The sequence below is a fragment of the Canis aureus genome, chromosome 16, assembly GCF_053574225.1.
Source record: "Canis aureus isolate CA01 chromosome 16, VMU_Caureus_v.1.0, whole genome shotgun sequence".
NCBI classification, from domain to species: Eukaryota; Metazoa; Chordata; class Mammalia; order Carnivora; family Canidae; genus Canis; species Canis aureus.
In genome coordinates, this window is record NC_135626.1 from 35,680,836 (window position 1) to 35,697,204 (window position 16,369).

At 47.2% G+C, this 16,369-nt stretch overlaps 1 protein-coding gene and 1 long non-coding RNA gene across 3 annotated transcripts in view; one reads left to right on the forward strand and one right to left on the reverse strand.

Annotated features, from left to right (window-relative positions):
• Positions 1 to 233: 233 nt before the first annotated feature.
• LOC144286418 (uncharacterized) lies at positions 234 to 12,896 on the reverse strand. Its single transcript, XR_013354489.1, has 3 exons — positions 12,753 to 12,896; positions 10,734 to 10,807; positions 234 to 881 (listed from the first exon to the last, which is right to left on the reverse strand). It is a non-coding gene; the product is annotated as an uncharacterized LOC144286418 (long non-coding RNA).
• A 366-nt stretch (positions 12,897 to 13,262) lies between these two features.
• ZNF652 (zinc finger protein 652) overlaps positions 13,263 to 16,369 on the forward strand; it is a 65,622-nt gene continuing 62,515 nt past the window's right edge. Inside the window, exon 1 of one of the 2 annotated variants that reach the window (XM_077852838.1) lies at positions 13,263 to 13,399. The gene's annotated coding sequence lies outside the window, so the exon portion shown is untranslated. The remainder of the gene's footprint in view (positions 13,400 to 16,369) is intronic. The other variant, XM_077852839.1, reaches the window with a different exon arrangement.

Below are 16,369 nucleotides of genomic sequence, written 5' to 3' on the forward strand. Positions count from 1 at the left end.
CTCTACCTGTTTGCCTGCTCCTGTGGGTGACCCAAAGAACCTGCACTGGCTCCCTATTGTTTAGCAGATACAATGTGAACTTTTGGGCTCTTTCCCAAGGCCTGCCACGTGTTTCTAACTATTATTATTATTATTATTATTACCCAACAGTGTCCCTTCCCATCCCCAGCACACCAGCGTTTGCAGTACAACTCTACTTCTGAACAAGAGCGAGGAGCTCTTTAAGGGAACTATTTCCAAGTTTATAGTTGATTTATTGAGCAAACATTTACTGAACGGCAGCTGTGTACCAGGCACTGTGACAGGTACTGAGCTGGCTCTGATGTGACTAGGATGCCTCCTGCCCTGGGGGAGCCCATGAACTCTCAGGGAGGACAGACACCAATGCTGAAAGTAGAATGGGGTGTGTGTGGTCAGACTGGATGGCCACCCAGGGCCCGAGCGTCTGGGCTGGACTTCCACGGCAGCTTCATAGATCTCTTGTACTCCGGCCTGGATTCTTCACAGAGCAGAGTGTATCTTGCTGAGGAGGGGGGAATATTCCCACAGGATGTCCACGTGGTAAGACCCCAAAAAAAAGCACCAGCCCCCATTCTGTCCCCCCACCACCCCCACTGAGAGGTGAGATCCATCCAGAAAACAACCACCTTGTTGTGTGTGAAATCCACTCTCCTCTCTTCTCTGACGGCACTGCCCATGATGGGTTGTGCTATCCTGTCTCATTTTGAAACTTGTCCATGAATGAAGGCTCTGACACCTCATGAGGTTGTTGGCTGTTGAGTCAGTGTTTAACCACTATAATTGGTAGAAACGTCTTCCAACTGTCTCACCCAGACGAGACAGACACTGCAAATTCCACCCTCTTGCTTGTCGGCCGCCCTCTGCAGAATGGAGAAAACAAGGAGTCATAAAGTGCTCCCTACTCCAAATGCTCCAGAAAATCTATAAAACCGACATAAGTAAAAAGCCTTTGGATTCGATGACTCTACTCTCTTAGTGTCAACCTCCCAGGTGGGACTGTTTCAGAGGGTCAGAAGGGCTGGGGAGGGGTGTCTGCCTGGGGCACTCTCCTGGGTGACCATTTCTCCCCACTTGGTGCCTCTGTCACCTGGGGTGATATGCAGGGTCAAGGAACTAAAATGGGCCCCAAGAATGTTGGGGGTGGGTGGGGGACAGGGCCGTGCATATAAATTGTAGTGCTAGAGGGTTCCTTTTTAGGTGTGCCCGGTAAAAGTGAAAGTGGTTGGAGGTCTATAATAAGAAAAGCAGTAGAGAAATAAAATTTTCAAATTTTATTGATGTAAATCTGTGGGAGTTTCCAAAATGGAGGAGCAACTCACTATATTGGAAAGTTTCCTTCCTTCTTTCCTTCCTTCTTTCTTCCCTCCTTTCCTTCCTTCTTTCTTCCCTCCCTCCCTCCCTCTTTCCCTCCCCCCCTTTCCCTCCGTCCCTCTCTCCCTCTCTCCTCCAGAATCCAAACCAGTGAGTTCCTACAGAAGTATGTCTTCATCCCTCTAAAGCCACATCCCAAACCCCTTCCTCTTCTGTCCTCCAGCCTCAGCCCTATCATCCTTTCAGGTGGAGCCAAAGCCTAGCATCATCCTTCATGCCATCTTTTCCCTAATCTCTGGTCAAATGCTCCTTTCTCTGAATTCTCATTTAATTCCATTAAACTCCGTAGCCTGGTATGATTACACAGCATCTCGTGCTCCCCCGCTTTTTCATGCACACGAATCTTGTCTCCTCAACCAGGTTGCAAACTTCTACAGAGCAGAGGCCGTTCCTTACGTTTTGAACTCCTTCCGAACACTGAGCACAGGGCTGGGTACGTAATAGGCCTTTATCAAGACATCCATTTGCCATTTACTTCTCATTAAACATCCGAGAATTCATACAGGGAATAGTTTCATAAGTGTAATAAATGTGAATAAGCCTTTATTTGGGTGGAGTAACCATCATATACAACATCAGAGAATTCCTGCTGGAAAGAAATTTTGTATCTGATGTGTCCATGGGAGAACCCTCAGGTGAGTTTGGAGGCTCGGTAGGTGCATCTGACTCAGTATTCCGGAACTCAGTTACATGAATGCAGTGACTGTGGGGAAACCTTTGCTCAAGATGATACCCGACATTGGCGTGCCTATTACAGAGAAACCATGAAACCAAAGAATGTGGGAAAGGCTCCCCCAAGATCTCCAGCAACCAACACCTGGGAATTCACTTGAGAGTGAAGAGCAGGGCCATGGATGGGGTGGTGGTGGGGGGATACTATGAGGTTTGAAGCCACTGCAGCTCCTGTTCCTGTGCTGCTTGTCTCTAGATCCATTTTCCAGCTGAAGAAATCGAGACCTGGAGAAGAAGCATTTTACACTGTGGATATGATGGGACTATTATAAAACTTTGATTTGTGCCTTTTTCTTTCTTTTTTAAAAAATATTTTAATTTATTTATTTGACAAAGAAGGGAAAGAATAAGCAGGAGATTAGAGGCAGAGGGAGACGCATACTCCCCACTGAGCAGGGAATCCAATGCGGGGCTTGATCCCAGCACCCCAAGACCATGACCCGAACCAAAGGCAGACCCTCAACCGACTGAACCACTCAGGCACCCCGATTTGTGCCTTTTTCTTTTGTGAATTTGAAACACTGCCATGCCTGATTTCCTTCATTCTTCATCTCTCACTAGGAAAGGGGAGGGAAGGGGAGGAGAGGGGAAGGAAGGGGAAGGAGGGGAGGGAAGGGGAGGGAAGGGGGAGGGAAGGGGAGGGAAGGGGAGGGAAGGGGAGGGAAGGGGAGGGAAGGGGAGGCGAGGGATGGGAAGTCTCCCCCAGTGGTTGTTATCAAAGGAGAGATGTGGCTGGAGGGGTTGCAACACATCCAAGGTGCAGGTCAGGATAAAAGCTCTAGTCTCTAGGGACCTTTATTTCACATACCAGGGACCATGCGGGATGCAAAGGGAGTTCAAAGGTGAGGAGAAAGATCCCGTGCCCTCAAATGGCTTATAGTCCAGGGAGGGAAAAACAGGTCCTTTAATGGGAGTGCATATGAAATGCAGGAAAGGAGCCCCAGGAAAGGCTCCACAGAGGAGGTATTGTTTGATCTGAGACGGAAAGGATGAGAACTTTGCCAGACAAACAAGTGAGGAGCCGGTGTTCCAGGTGGAAGAAACAGCACATGCAAATGCACGGGGAGTAAGAGAGACCTTGTGAGGCTCCTAGAGAAGTTCAGCATGGAAAGTTTGGCAGGCAGAGGGTAGGGGGTGGGGGGCAGATAATCCAAAGCCCTTAAATGCCTTAGAGAGTAGCTCTCGTTTCCCTGTAAGTAATGGGGAGCTGTATTAGTTTTCTACTGCTGCTGTAACACATTACAACCAACGTAGTGGCTTAAAACAACACAGATTTATTATCCTACAGTTCTGGTGGTCACATGTTTGGCAAGGCCAAAATCAAGGTGTCGGCAGGTGGTGTTCCTTTTGGTGGCTCTAGGGGAGATCAGTTCTTGGCCTACTCATTTCTAGAAGCTGCCCACACTCCTTGGCTCATGTTCCTCTCCCATCTTCAGAGCTGGCACTCACCTCATTCGGACCCTTGCTTCCATGCCACATCTCCCTCTCTGGCTCTAATGCTCCTGTCTCTTTCTTCTAAGGACCTTGGTGATTACACTGGACCCACTAGATAATCCAGGATGAAGTCTACATCTCAGGATCCTTAACTTAACCCCACCTGCTAAGTCCATTTTGCCAAGTAAAGTACCATATTCACAGATGCCAGGAATTAGGATGTGGATATCTTTAGAATACGGACATCTTGGGTGATGGCACTGAGGGGGGCACTTGGCGGGATGAGCACTGGGTGTTATGCTATATGTTGGCAAATTGAACTCCAAAAATAAAAAATAAAAAATAAATTTAAAAAAGAATACGGACATCTTTAGGGAGCCATGGTTCTGCTTACCACAGAAACCATTGAAGAATTTTGAGAAGGCTGGGGTGACTGAATTGGGGTCTTAGGCTTCAAGGTTAAAACAGCAGGCTCAAAGGTCTAAATCTGGGCTGAATCCTGAGTCCATTGTGAAAGAATTCTGTAACCTTGGATCATTTCCTACTTCATTTTTCTCTGCCTCGGTTTTCTTATGTATAAAATGGGACTGCCTCCCACAAAAGGGCAGTAGGAAGGATTATATGGGATAATAGAAGTGAAACAGGACAGTGGAAAGCACTCAACAAATTGGGAACACCTTGGTGCTCGGTAAGTGCTAAGAATAGCGACCTGATCAAGAAAAGGCCATTCATAGTCAATGTGATGAAAAACAAAACCTAGCCCCCTAGGGGGCCCATTTCCCCCAGGACCATCTGCATGATAGGGAAGGAGGTATCCAAGCACCAGGGGATTCTCGGGACCAGAGGAAACATGCAGCTCCTCGGAATGGCACACTGCTCTGTGGAACATTGCTTCTTCCTCTCTGTTGGCATAAAGACATGAAGGATAGAGGCTCCCCTGATCTGTTCCCATTTTATGCTGGGTTTCTGTCTGGGTGTTGGATAATACTAAAGAGTTGATGACAGTTTGTCTTAAGCGTTCTTCTGTGAGATCTCTGAAATGACCATTTACTTCTATGTGAAATATTTCTTTCCTGCCTGTTGTTGGATATGAACCTCCCAGCAGTTTACCTACAAGTAGGGTTGCCAGATAAGATATAAGACAACCGGGCAGCCCGGGTGGCTCAACGGTTTAGTGCTGCCTCGGGATCGAGTCCCATGTCGGGCTCCTTGCATGGAGCCTGCTTCTGTCTCTACCTCTCTCTGTGTGTGTGTCTCTCATGAATAAATAAATATATAAGACAACCAATTAATCTGAACTTCAGATAAACAATGATTATTTTAGTATTTAGTACTAAGTGTTAGGTACTACTTTGTTAACCAGATTATTTTGTTAACCAGAACATTCTCTTCTCAACTTCACCGTGTAACACTTTACTGTATGCTCTTTGATGCAGTCTTCAAAGTTCTGAAAGTTCTAGTACTTGCAGGTGACTTTTTCTGAAGTGGCACAGGAAAGGGAAGGAAGGCTATGGTTCTGGAAGGATAGCAAGGGTCAGGAGAATGAAGTCTCATCCCTCTTATTTCACTGTCATGAACACAGATTCTTCTGCTGCTCAACTCTGAGATTCAGACAAGCTCAGCTCCTGCTCTGGATCTCACATGTCTCCTTTATTAATGGAGAGAAAAACCTAAAGACCACCAGGATACCTTGTTTACGTATATTGAGATTATTTGTTTAAAAATGTGCTGCACAATGCAAGGTCTAATTGTCTTTGATCTTGACTAGGAGAATGATGATGACTCTCACGGTTTATGGGATGCAAATGAAAGCCTGTCTTTGGACTGGGTGCATATAATTTGAAGTACTCACTGTTATGCGAAACACATAAAATGAAATAACAGTTGAAATCTACAAAGCTGGCCATTGTTGGCACTCAGGTATGCCCAAGGGTTTGGCTCCCAGGCTCAGTCCCTTGTGACCCCCCCCCCCCCAATGTAGGATAACCCTCCTTTTTTTACTGGCCTTGGGTCTTTGCTCTAAATTTCCCTCCTTGGTCTGTGGAGGGTAGCCACCTGGAGTCCTCCAATTTACCTTGTTTGCAGCAGAGGCTCAGCCTTGCCACTAGTTAGGGCTTCACAGATGGTCACTGGTCACTTCCAGGTCACTTCCTGGTCATCCCCAGGTCACTCTCCACTGTCAGACACTATTCAACCTGATGCTCTCAGGGAGGGCTTGAGTTTTCACATCAGGGGTACCTGGGTGGCTCAGTGGTTGAGCCTTCGGCTCAGGTCATGATCCCGGGGTCCTGGGATTGAGTTTTCACATCAAAGTTGGTTAGGCATTTCTGGTGACTGAGTTCTACATTTCTGTACTCATCCCGTTTAAATACCATTTCTAAATAAATGCAAAAACTTATTAAAGTTCATGAAGCCCTAAAGAACCTTGGATTTTCTCCCTTTGTAAATGAACTAACCTGTCCAGCCAGTGGCAACAGGCCCAACAGTGCAAAGATTGTGTCCTCTTGGATTCCCATTACTTCCAGAAAAAGGTGGCCCGAGGGGCCAGGGAATTAATGACTTAATGCCTACAAAGCTCTAGGAACAACTTGCTGCAGATAAGGTCTCATTATCGTTAATTGTTATTATTATTGTTATTATTGTTATTAACTCAACTCATAGAAAAGTTGCCACAGCTTTGTTAACCACCTCAGGTCAGGGGTTTAATTAATACTTCCTCTGAATGCCAGAGGCCCCAGGCTCCATGTTCCCGCCCCCACATCCGGGCCCTACCTCCTCGGAGCTCCACCCACAGGGTCCTCTCCACCCCCAGTCTTCCTAGTCCTTACCCGAGCAGGTCTGTCTTGCTTCGCTCCTGCCAACAGCTCCTCCCCCGCATCCCGTACCAGCCCCAAACACCCTCCTGCCCCTTGACTGCCCCTCCCTATCATCTCACATACATCCTTGAACCTTGTCTTCCCTTTCCGCAGTTCCCTAGCCACTCACACACACTTCTTTTGGTACCCAAACAGTTCTCGAGATTTTTGAGGGTTATGAAAGTTAAGAGAGGGTCCCCTGACTCACAGCCCCCTCCCCCAACTTCCCCCTTTGCAGCCCTCATTTCCTGCACCGCGTCCTGGGTCTCCCATCCCACCTCCGTGAGAACCTCAGGATTGTACCTCAGGTGGTGAGGCCGGTTGGGTGGGTTGGCTGGTTTAGGGTTACAGAGCTTGGCACTAACTCACAGCCCAGTACAGCTGCCTTCTTTAATTAATTAATTCCAATTTTTAAAAAACCATCACTTCAATTGGACCTCAGTGCATGCCTCTGGGGCACATGTCACATCAATTACAGACAATAATTAAGCTGCCTAAAAGAATCCGAGAGCCTCTTTAAAGACTCAAACACAATTCGGACCTAACTACCTTAGATCACAGTGCTGGAGACAGACCCTGAGGCAGAACCCCCAGGGGAGGAATTGGGCTGCTATAGTTCCAGATAGGAGGATGTTCTCCCGCTGGGGTTCCTGCCCTCAGCTGCCCACATTCCGTAACCTAAGTCCTCTCTGCCTTGGCTTAAATACGTGGAAGTTAAGCTGTTGCAGGTGAGGTGGTGGTGGCCTTGCTTCTCTGGGATCATACCAATGCCCCTCAAATTCCAAGTCCCCCTCTGCGCTGTCCTAACAGGCTGTCTTGCTTGGATAAAGATGAATCTCAGGCCTTCTAACAATAGGATGGGCACTGAGTGGATCTGTCCTTTTTCCAACAGTAGAGATGGTAGAGGCAGACTGAATGGAAGCTTTTGCTTTAGGAAAAGGTTTGAAGATGTCACTTAAGGGCAGAGATAATTTCATAGTAATGATTCTTGAGTCCCACCTTGTGTGACACTTGGTATATGTTCCGGGAAAGCTGACACAATGTGGAAGACAAAGAGCCAAAAGAATGAAAGAGCCTGCAGCACTACTACAGTACTTTTTCATATGCAAACCAAGTTAGGATAGGACAAGCCTAAGACTTTAGCCTCATTAACATTGCCCTTTCTAACAAGAAATTAAAAAAAAAAAAAAAAAAAGTAGACCAAGTAAACATAGCTTTCCTGATCTATTTAACTCACTTATTTACTGGCATATGTGAATTGACTGTGAATAATTTTGTCCCTTCATGTTTGCTTGAATTGTGGCTGTCCATTGGAGTCCAAACTTCCAGAGAGCAGAGATCACATCTGTTCTGTTCATTTTGCTTTGTATGGTATCCAGCAAAGGGCTGCAGCACAGTGTCATAAGTCCAGGACTTGGATCCTGGAGACCCAAGTTTTAGTTCTGGCCATGTGACCCTTAAAATCCAGGCCTCGTTATTATTTGCTGTTAGAAAGAAAGAAAGAGAAAGAAGAAAGAAGAAAGAAAGAAAGAAAAGAAAAGAAAAGAGAAAGAAAATGGGCAGGGGGTGCCTGGGTGGCTCAGTCAGCTGAGAATCCAACTTTCTTTTTTTTTTTAAGATTTTATTTATTTATTCATGAGAGAGAGACAGAGAGAGACAGAGACATAGGCAGAAAGAGAAGCAGGCTCCATGCAGGGAGCCTGATGCAGGACTCAAGACTCAATCCCGGGGCAGCCCGGGGGGGGGGGGGGGGGGGGGGGGGGCTAGCGGTTTAGCGCTGCCTTCAGCCCAGGGCATCATCCTGGAGACTCAGGATCAAGTCCCACTTCAGGCTCCCTGCATGGAGCCTGCTTCTCCCTCCGCTTATGCCTCTGCCTTTCTCTCTCTCTCTCTCTCTCTCTCAAATAAATAAATAAATAAATAAAATCTTAAAGAAAAAAAAAAAAAGACTCAATCCCCGAACCCCAGATCACGAACTGGGCTGAAGGCAGACGCTCAACTGCTGAGCCACCCAGGCATCCTGAGAATCCAACTCTTGATTTTGGCTCAGGTCACGATCTCAGGGTTGTGGGATAGAGCCCCGAATCAGGCTCCAAGCTCTGCACGGAGTCTGCTTAAGGATTCTCTCTCTCTCCCAGGCCCCTCCTCTGCTCACTTTTTCTCTATCAAATAAATAAAGTCTGTTTTTTTTTTTATGGAAACATCATTTTCTGCCCTTCCTACCTACCAGCATTGAGGGAAGGATGAAATGAGGTAATGTAGACTAAAGATTTGTAGAAATTGTCACATGAACATGGCTTTTAAAGAATTATAAAATGCATTTTGATGTACAGAGACCATAGCTGTAGAGGGCTATGAGCCAAATGATGGCCCAGGCCATGCTGCAGCTGAAACCAGGCTTTGACCAAAGGGACACTGGCTATCCCAATAGCCTCCCTCATCTCTATCCCCAACCAAAACAGCTGCATTCATGGATCTGGACTTTAGGGTGTCTTCTCTTTTTCTTCTAGGACATCCTGGCATTTATTTTGCTTCTTCACTAGAATTCAAGCAGGGGTGGTAGGAAGTGAGGGGGCACAGAGTGAAAGTGCCTTGAAAGTGAATCCCTTTAAGATTGGACATAAACATACATACACACTGCATGAGGGCACGTATGCATGCAAGCCCTATGGCAGAAAAGCCAAAAGTCCAGCTTTCTGAGCTATCTATAAACACCATCACTTAGAGAAAAAGTGGATAAAGCAGGAGAGTCCAGGCCAGCTTTATCTATTCTGTAAAGGGGGCAGTTTCTTGTAGGAAGGGCTAAACAATAGGAACTGGATAGTGATTCTTAGCAAAGGAGTGGTATTGCAAGATATTAGCAAACAAAGTCAACTTTCTAGAATAGAATCCTAGGTATCAGACCTGGAAGACTCTAAAAGCCGGATAATCCCATCTTTTTTTTTTACAAAGTGTAAAAGGTAAAGGGATTTGAGCAAAGGTTGCAGCACTGCAAGTATGAGAACCTATGAGCCCATGGCCAGGGCCCCCACCCCCAGTCTAGTGTACAGGGACTGGGTTATATTAATGAGGTGACAGGGAGCCACAGCCACTACCCCTGTTTAAATACAGGTGGTAAAAACTATCACTAACAGTGGGTTTACTCCTGCAAGTTTGGGGAGTGAGGAAATGCAGTGAGCAGGGAGCTTGTATCAGACCATCCAAGAACCATATATGTATACTGCTATTTAAATGAAATCTTTGAAGGTTTTCAGAACTGTCAAAGTGTGCAGAACTTTATACTAAAACTTTTTATTTAGGGGCACCTGGGTGGCTCAGTGGTTGAGCATCTGCCTTTGGCTCCGGTGGTGGTCCCAGGGTCCTGGGAACAAGTCTTGCAGGGAGCCTGCTTCTCTCTCTATGCCAATGTCTCTGCCTCTGTGTGTCTCTCATGAGTAAATAAATAAAATCTTTAAAAGCACATTTTTTAAATAAAACTTGTTTATTTATTTATGTATTTGAATATAGTTGACAATGTTACACTAGTTTCAGGTATACAACATAGCAATTCAGCTTCTCTCTACCTTATACTGTGCTCACCATGAGTGTAGCTAGCATCTGTCACCATACAATCCTACTTACAGCATCATTGACTATATTCCCTATGCTGTGACTTTTATTCCTGTGACTTATTCATTCCATAAACAGAAGCCTATATCTCCTACTTCCCTCCCTCCATCTTGCTCAAGCCCGCATTTCTTTCCCTCTGGTTACCATCAGTTTGTTCTCTGAATTTTTGGTCTGATTCTACTTTTTGTTTGTTTATTCATTTGTTTTGATTTTAGATTCTACTTCTAAGTGATATTATATGGTATTTGTCTTTCTCTGACTTAGTTTACTCGGCATAATACCCTAGGTTCCCACTTGTTATAAATGGCAAGATCTCATCCCTTTTATGGTTGAGTAATATTCCTCTGTGTGTGTGTGTGCGTGTGTGTGTATACTAAAACTTTTTTTAAGAAATGGCTTCTACTGGGTTTTGTCCACTGCCTTAATGAAGAAATCAGTGAAAAACAATCCAAGGCCAGAATACCGGGGATGACTGAAGCCTGATCTTACATCCAGTAAGGCCAGGTGTGGGTGCTAAATGTTGCTTGCAATGACTGTCAGGTGTCGTGCCAGCAGCTAAAGAAGAGAGACTTGGGATTAGCAGTCTGGCTGAGGGCAAATGCCCTCTTCTTATGACATGTCAAATGAGGACACTGATTGGCAGCCCCCTTCTGTGGGTAAACGCATGAAAAGGGAGAGTTGAGGGAAACAGAGGAACTGAGATATCCTTACCAGCCCTGTGGCCCAAGGCCTTCCAAAGTACTGGTCACCAAAGCTTCAGATACACAAGGGCAAGTCCTAGGGTCCTGGAGAGAAGAAAAGGGGGGAAAAACATGAAAGAAAGGAGATAAAAATGTAGAATTGAACATTAAAATTATTCTCTATCACATGCCAAGGCTACCTGTTTTTACCCACAGGAATATGTAGCAGTCTTTCAGAGTCAAACCCTCCATTGTTTTCTGGGTTGAGTGGTTGACTGAGCCATTTAACATTCCTTGGCCCAAATTTCCTTCATTGGGAATAATACCTGCCCTGCCTGCCTCACAGGGTTGTTGGAAGATCTCATGAGATAATGGACATAACCTCCCTGCAGAAATCATAAAGCACTCGTCAGGTGGAAGGTAATAATATTACTATTCTAATTACTAGGAGCCCTTCAGAGGGTTGGCCTGTGGGTGTAGAGTCATAGATACCTGGAAGGTTACCTTGCTTCTTTAGCCATAGCTCTGCACACTGGTCTGCCTGTCAGGGCAGAGTAGGGAACGGATTAAATGTCCTAAAAGCACAAAGAGGCGAAACTACCTCTCAGTCAGATGTTTTGGGCTCACCAGTCCCTGTGGAGGCCAAGTAGTTCTTTCTTACATTAAATCTAAGTCTTACTTTAAAAAAAAAAATTTTTTTTTACTTATTTATTTAAGTAATCTCTATACCCAAGGTGGGGCTCAAACTTACAACCCTGAGATCAAGGGCCGCGTTCTCTACCAACTGGGCCAGCCAGGCACCCCTAAGTCTTTCTTTTTATTACTTATGTATGCTTATTTCCTCCTGCTCTGCCTGAATATTTCTCTCTACCTGCTGAATTATGATGTCACTTTTAGTGTTTATCCACCGAAGACACTCACTATTGAGGAACACAACCCGAAGGTGCCAAATTACACTCCCTGGAGTGTGGAGTCCAAGTATAATAAAGACCGAGCATCTGTTTTCGGAAGGGGCCAAGGACAGAGCTAGCTAGCCCTGGAACCCTTCTGTGTATCAAGTTCCAATCTCTTCCCTAACCCTATCCCAGATTCAGGTCATCTTACTTGCTACAGGGATTTTTTTAAGGGAGGGGGAGGAGTGGCTATTTTAGAGAAGTAGCCGCATCTGTATTGAAAAGGTGTAGAGAGGTAGGTCTTAAGACAGAGACATTTGTTAAGGGTGCTGCTAATAATGGAAAGAGGATGAGGAGTTCCAATGGAGAGAAGATTTAGGGAACATCAGGGAAGTATGGTTTATGGTGGGAGAGGGTCATGCTGACCCTCCAAGTTGCTGTCTTGGGTCCTCTCCAGCCCCCTAAGGCCTTCACCTTGCCTGCCTCACTTCCCCTCTCTGTACTCCAAGCACTTGCAATTATGGACACCCTCTCTTGGCTTGGAACTCGGACAAATGCTACCTTGTTAGCTAATAGTACCATTAATTATATTAATGATTAATAGCTAATTAGTCATAATGCTGTAATACTTTCAATGGAGGGTTCCTTTCTTGCAGCAGCTCAATGTCTCAAGCACACACACATATCCCCTTTCCTATTCCTGGCCACAGAACAAACGCGGCTCTAAATTTGTTTTTCTGATCACTCTGGCAATCTCTAAATTTCTCTAGTTTTTATTAGCTGTTCCATTTCCCCGGCGGATGACCCCCCCCCACACACACACACACACACTCCTGCTTCTCTTTTGCCTCCTTCATTTCTGCCTTCTGTCACTCACCCTACCCTCCAGCACCAGAGGCCACAGTCAAGATTTTTTTTACATTTCGCTTCATAAGCCGAAGAAGGCTCCTTTGCTTCTAAGTCTCACTCGGGCCCACTTTCCTACTTCGTCCCCCCCTTTTTCACTTCACCTTGCCTTAATCCTACCCCGCCCCTACTTCGGGGAGGCTCGCGCCCTCCGCCCCAGGCTCCCTCCCACTCGGCGTCTTGGCTTCCTTTCAGCAACCACGCCCCCAGACCCAGGGCGAGCGGCGCGCACGCGCAGTGCACGCCTTTACCTGGGCGCTCGGCAGTGGGCGGAGTGGGGGAGGGCGGGGGTGGAGCGGGAGTCGGCGGTTATCTGGGCGGCGGGGCGCTCACATTGTGGCAGCGGGGAGAAAAGGTGCGCCGGGGCCGGCCCGAGGGGCTGCGCATGCGCGCCGCCGCGCCCAGCGGCCGGGATGCCAGGGGGGCGGGCGGAGGGAGGTGTCGGCTCCCCGTTGGGCGGGGGGGGGACGCGGGGGGGCGGGCGAGGGACGCGGGCGCGCGCGCGCTCTCGCCGCCGCTCGCCCTCCCTCCCTGCCCCCGGCTCCGCACTCACAAGCACACACGCACACCCCCTCCCCTGCCTCCCTGCCTCCCTCCCTCCCTCCCCGCGCGCCGCCCGCCCGCCCCGCCGGCCCCGCTCGCCCTCGCGCGCTCGGAAGGGAGTCGCGAGACGTCGGAGCGGCGGCCACGTAGCGCTGCGGCGGCGGCGGCGGCGGCGGCGGCGGCGGCGGCCGAGGCCGGGTCTGCGGAGCGGCCCTGAGGACAGACGTTGGGCGGGGGGGAGGGGCCGGCCCGGCCGGCGGTTGTTACTCGAGCGCCGCGGCTGCAGGCCCCCCGCCGCAGGGATGGACCGCCGAGGCGGCGGTCGGGGCGGCGGAGGCGGAGGCGGCCGGCCAGGGTGAGTAGAAGCCCCTGCCCCCCACGCACACGCCACAGTCGCGGCTGCGCCCCTTGCAGCAGCCCTTCCTCCCCGCTGCCCGCCGGGCCGGCCGGGGCTCGGGCGCCGGGTTAACCCTTCGCCGAGGCAGCTGCGTGCACTAGGCCGGAGCAGCCCCCATCCGGCGGGGAGGCCCGGGGCGCTGCGCTCCTCTGGCCGCGAGCTCGGGCCGGGGGCGCCCGCTTGTGCCTCCCCATCCCGGACCCAGGCGGGCTCCAGTTTTGCCGAGAGCCCGCTCGCCTCGAGACACGAGGGGAGGCTGGGGTTGACTGGGTTAGCGGGCCGAGGGAGGCTTTGCACCGGTCCTCCTGCGAGCATTCCCCTGCCCTGCAGCTGGCGGCTTGCACCCTTTGCCTCCCCGGCCCTGCGGTTGCGCCCAAACCTCCAACCCCTGGGAGTATTGTGCTGCCTGAGATAAAATGCATCCAGTGTACACCCGCCCAACACTCACCCCAGAGGGTAATGCAGACCTTTCTCCACCCCCCACCTTCTCCTCCCCTCCAATCAGACTCTACTTAAGATTCTTAGATGGGAAACACTAAAGGTAGTGACACCCCCGTTACATCTGCACATAACATGTTCATTGTAGAGGGATGTCTCCTGTACAAATGATAAATGCCCCTGCCTCATCCTCGAAGTCTTGTCTGCACGATTTGAGATCCCATATGCTCTTCTTTGAAGAGGGCCAGTCTTTGATCACATTTAGTACATCCCTCCCCCACAACACACACACACTTCCTGATTGCCAGAGCAGCCCCTGTCATTGCGGATCCATTGTCAGGAATGGCTTGTGCCAATCAAAGGAATGTGCTTTTGCTTTTGGGGAAGGGTTCTTTCCATAACCATGTTCTCAGGATGGCCCTGCGTGAGTCTGTCTTTGATTATCCCCATGTTCAAGCATCGTTATCATAGTGTTTTCCTGATCTGCATCTCCCGTGTACCCTCAGTAATACCTGAGTGGTGCTTTTTTTCCCTCAGTTGATTAGATACATAATGGTGTGTGGGCATTTCATTTATTTTGTTGTAATATTTAACTTCGATCGTCAAGACATAGTAAATAAATAGGGTAATGTTTTGGGAAGAAGGTGTTTTTTTTTTTTTTTTTCTTCTAGAGATGGCCAGGCCTGTATTGTTCTGGGAATGGCAACTAGCACATGCTTTGTTGACAACATGTGTCTGCTCAAGGAATGAAGAGCTGCTGTGGCTGGCATGTGTGTGTGTGCGCTGAATGCAGGGGATGTTCCCGCTTAGGGCTGATTTGAGAGTGGTCAACTGCACTGTGATGGTTAGGACTGGCAGGCAGGTTGATTGCCCGTATCAGGACTGTGCACATGTATTCGGATAGGGACTACCTTTAGTGTAATTTTGTTGAAAATGTTCACCTCTGAGTTTTAGTGATTCTGGAAATGTCTCCTTCAGTGGTTCCTAACCTTTCTTTGGGATTATGGAAGCCTTTAGGGTCCTCTTAGTGAGGACACATCATTTTGTATGCAGTTATACCCCTCTTGAAGCTAGTCCTGAGACATCAGGTTGAGATCCATATTATGCAAAAGTGAAAGGAAACTTGAGTTTTGTTTCTTAAGGATTGGCATTACAGTACTTTGAGCAGTAAGCAACAAAGTAGATTATATGTATCGTTCCTTGTGTTTTGTTCTTTGATTACAGCAGGTTAGGTATTTGTAAGGTATCATTCCCTGTCTTCCTATAAAAAGGAGATGTATGTGAGAATTTCAGAAAAGGTTAAAACTGGAGTCAAAATAACTTGTCTGAATTTGACCAGTTGATGATATATGTTCCTTGCACTGTATTCTAAATGTAGCAAATTTCAACAGCAAAGTCAATGGTCTGTTTCATGATGCCTATCCATAATGTGTTGATTGAGGTTGATTTGATTTCTTAAAAGAAGGGTTTATCATCCCTGTAGTAGAGCACCTGCTTTGTGCAGATTTTTTCAACTTTATTAAATATGATTTCATGTCTCTATTCAAGATGACATTGCCATCAGAATTATCCATTTTACACTTTGTTCTAATGGAAAGATCTTAATTGTAGTTAGGGAATTCTGTCTCCATGTTTAGGATCTAGAACTAGGGATGAACGTTGCACTATTCCATCAACAAGCAGAGGATAAATATCAGCTATTCTTGTTTAAATCACTCTGCATCCAGCTTTTGCTGTTTGATTATATTTCAATCAAGCGAGACTTATTCCAGCTTGTGATAGTGTTGTGGTGGGCAGTGACATTAAAGAAACATAGTCTCCAGCTCTTCAGGAGCTTACAGTTCTGACAATACTTTTTACCTAAGGAATCCTTTGGGACCTTTTTTTTTTTTTTTAACGTTTTTGGGGTTCTGAGAGGCTAAGGATTTCATGATATTAACAGCTTTTTGGAAGGCAAGGGAGCCTTGGAATCTTGCGTAGAACCTATTCCACACACACGAAGAATAGCATTTATTCTGATAATTATGCAGTGTATCCTATGAAGTTTGAAAGCATGCTGAGATTGCAAATATTGCATCTTTTATTATCTAATAAACATGCTTGAAGTGGCTTGTATTACAGGTTATATTTTTTGTTCATGTCATGCCTGAAGTTTTACTGTCAGAAATTATTTGCCTATCCTAAACCCAAACCATTTCAAAGTTGCAAATATGTTACTTTGTCAGCGTGGTATAGTGATAGATCACTAAAATCTCAGGGGACAGTGTGCTTCCTTGATTTAATATTGCAGAACCTCTTGTAACCAGTCACTTACCTAGTTAAACACCCACACACCACAGAGCAGCTGATCATATAACATGTATGGCTGTGAGAACAGCATTCTGTCTGCCAGATTCAGAGCTTGGAAGCTGGAAAACAATTGCATGGCAGTGAAACACTTCAGGAGTAGTAGTGCCAGCAGCTCACTCATTAATACAAACAGCTTGCTTT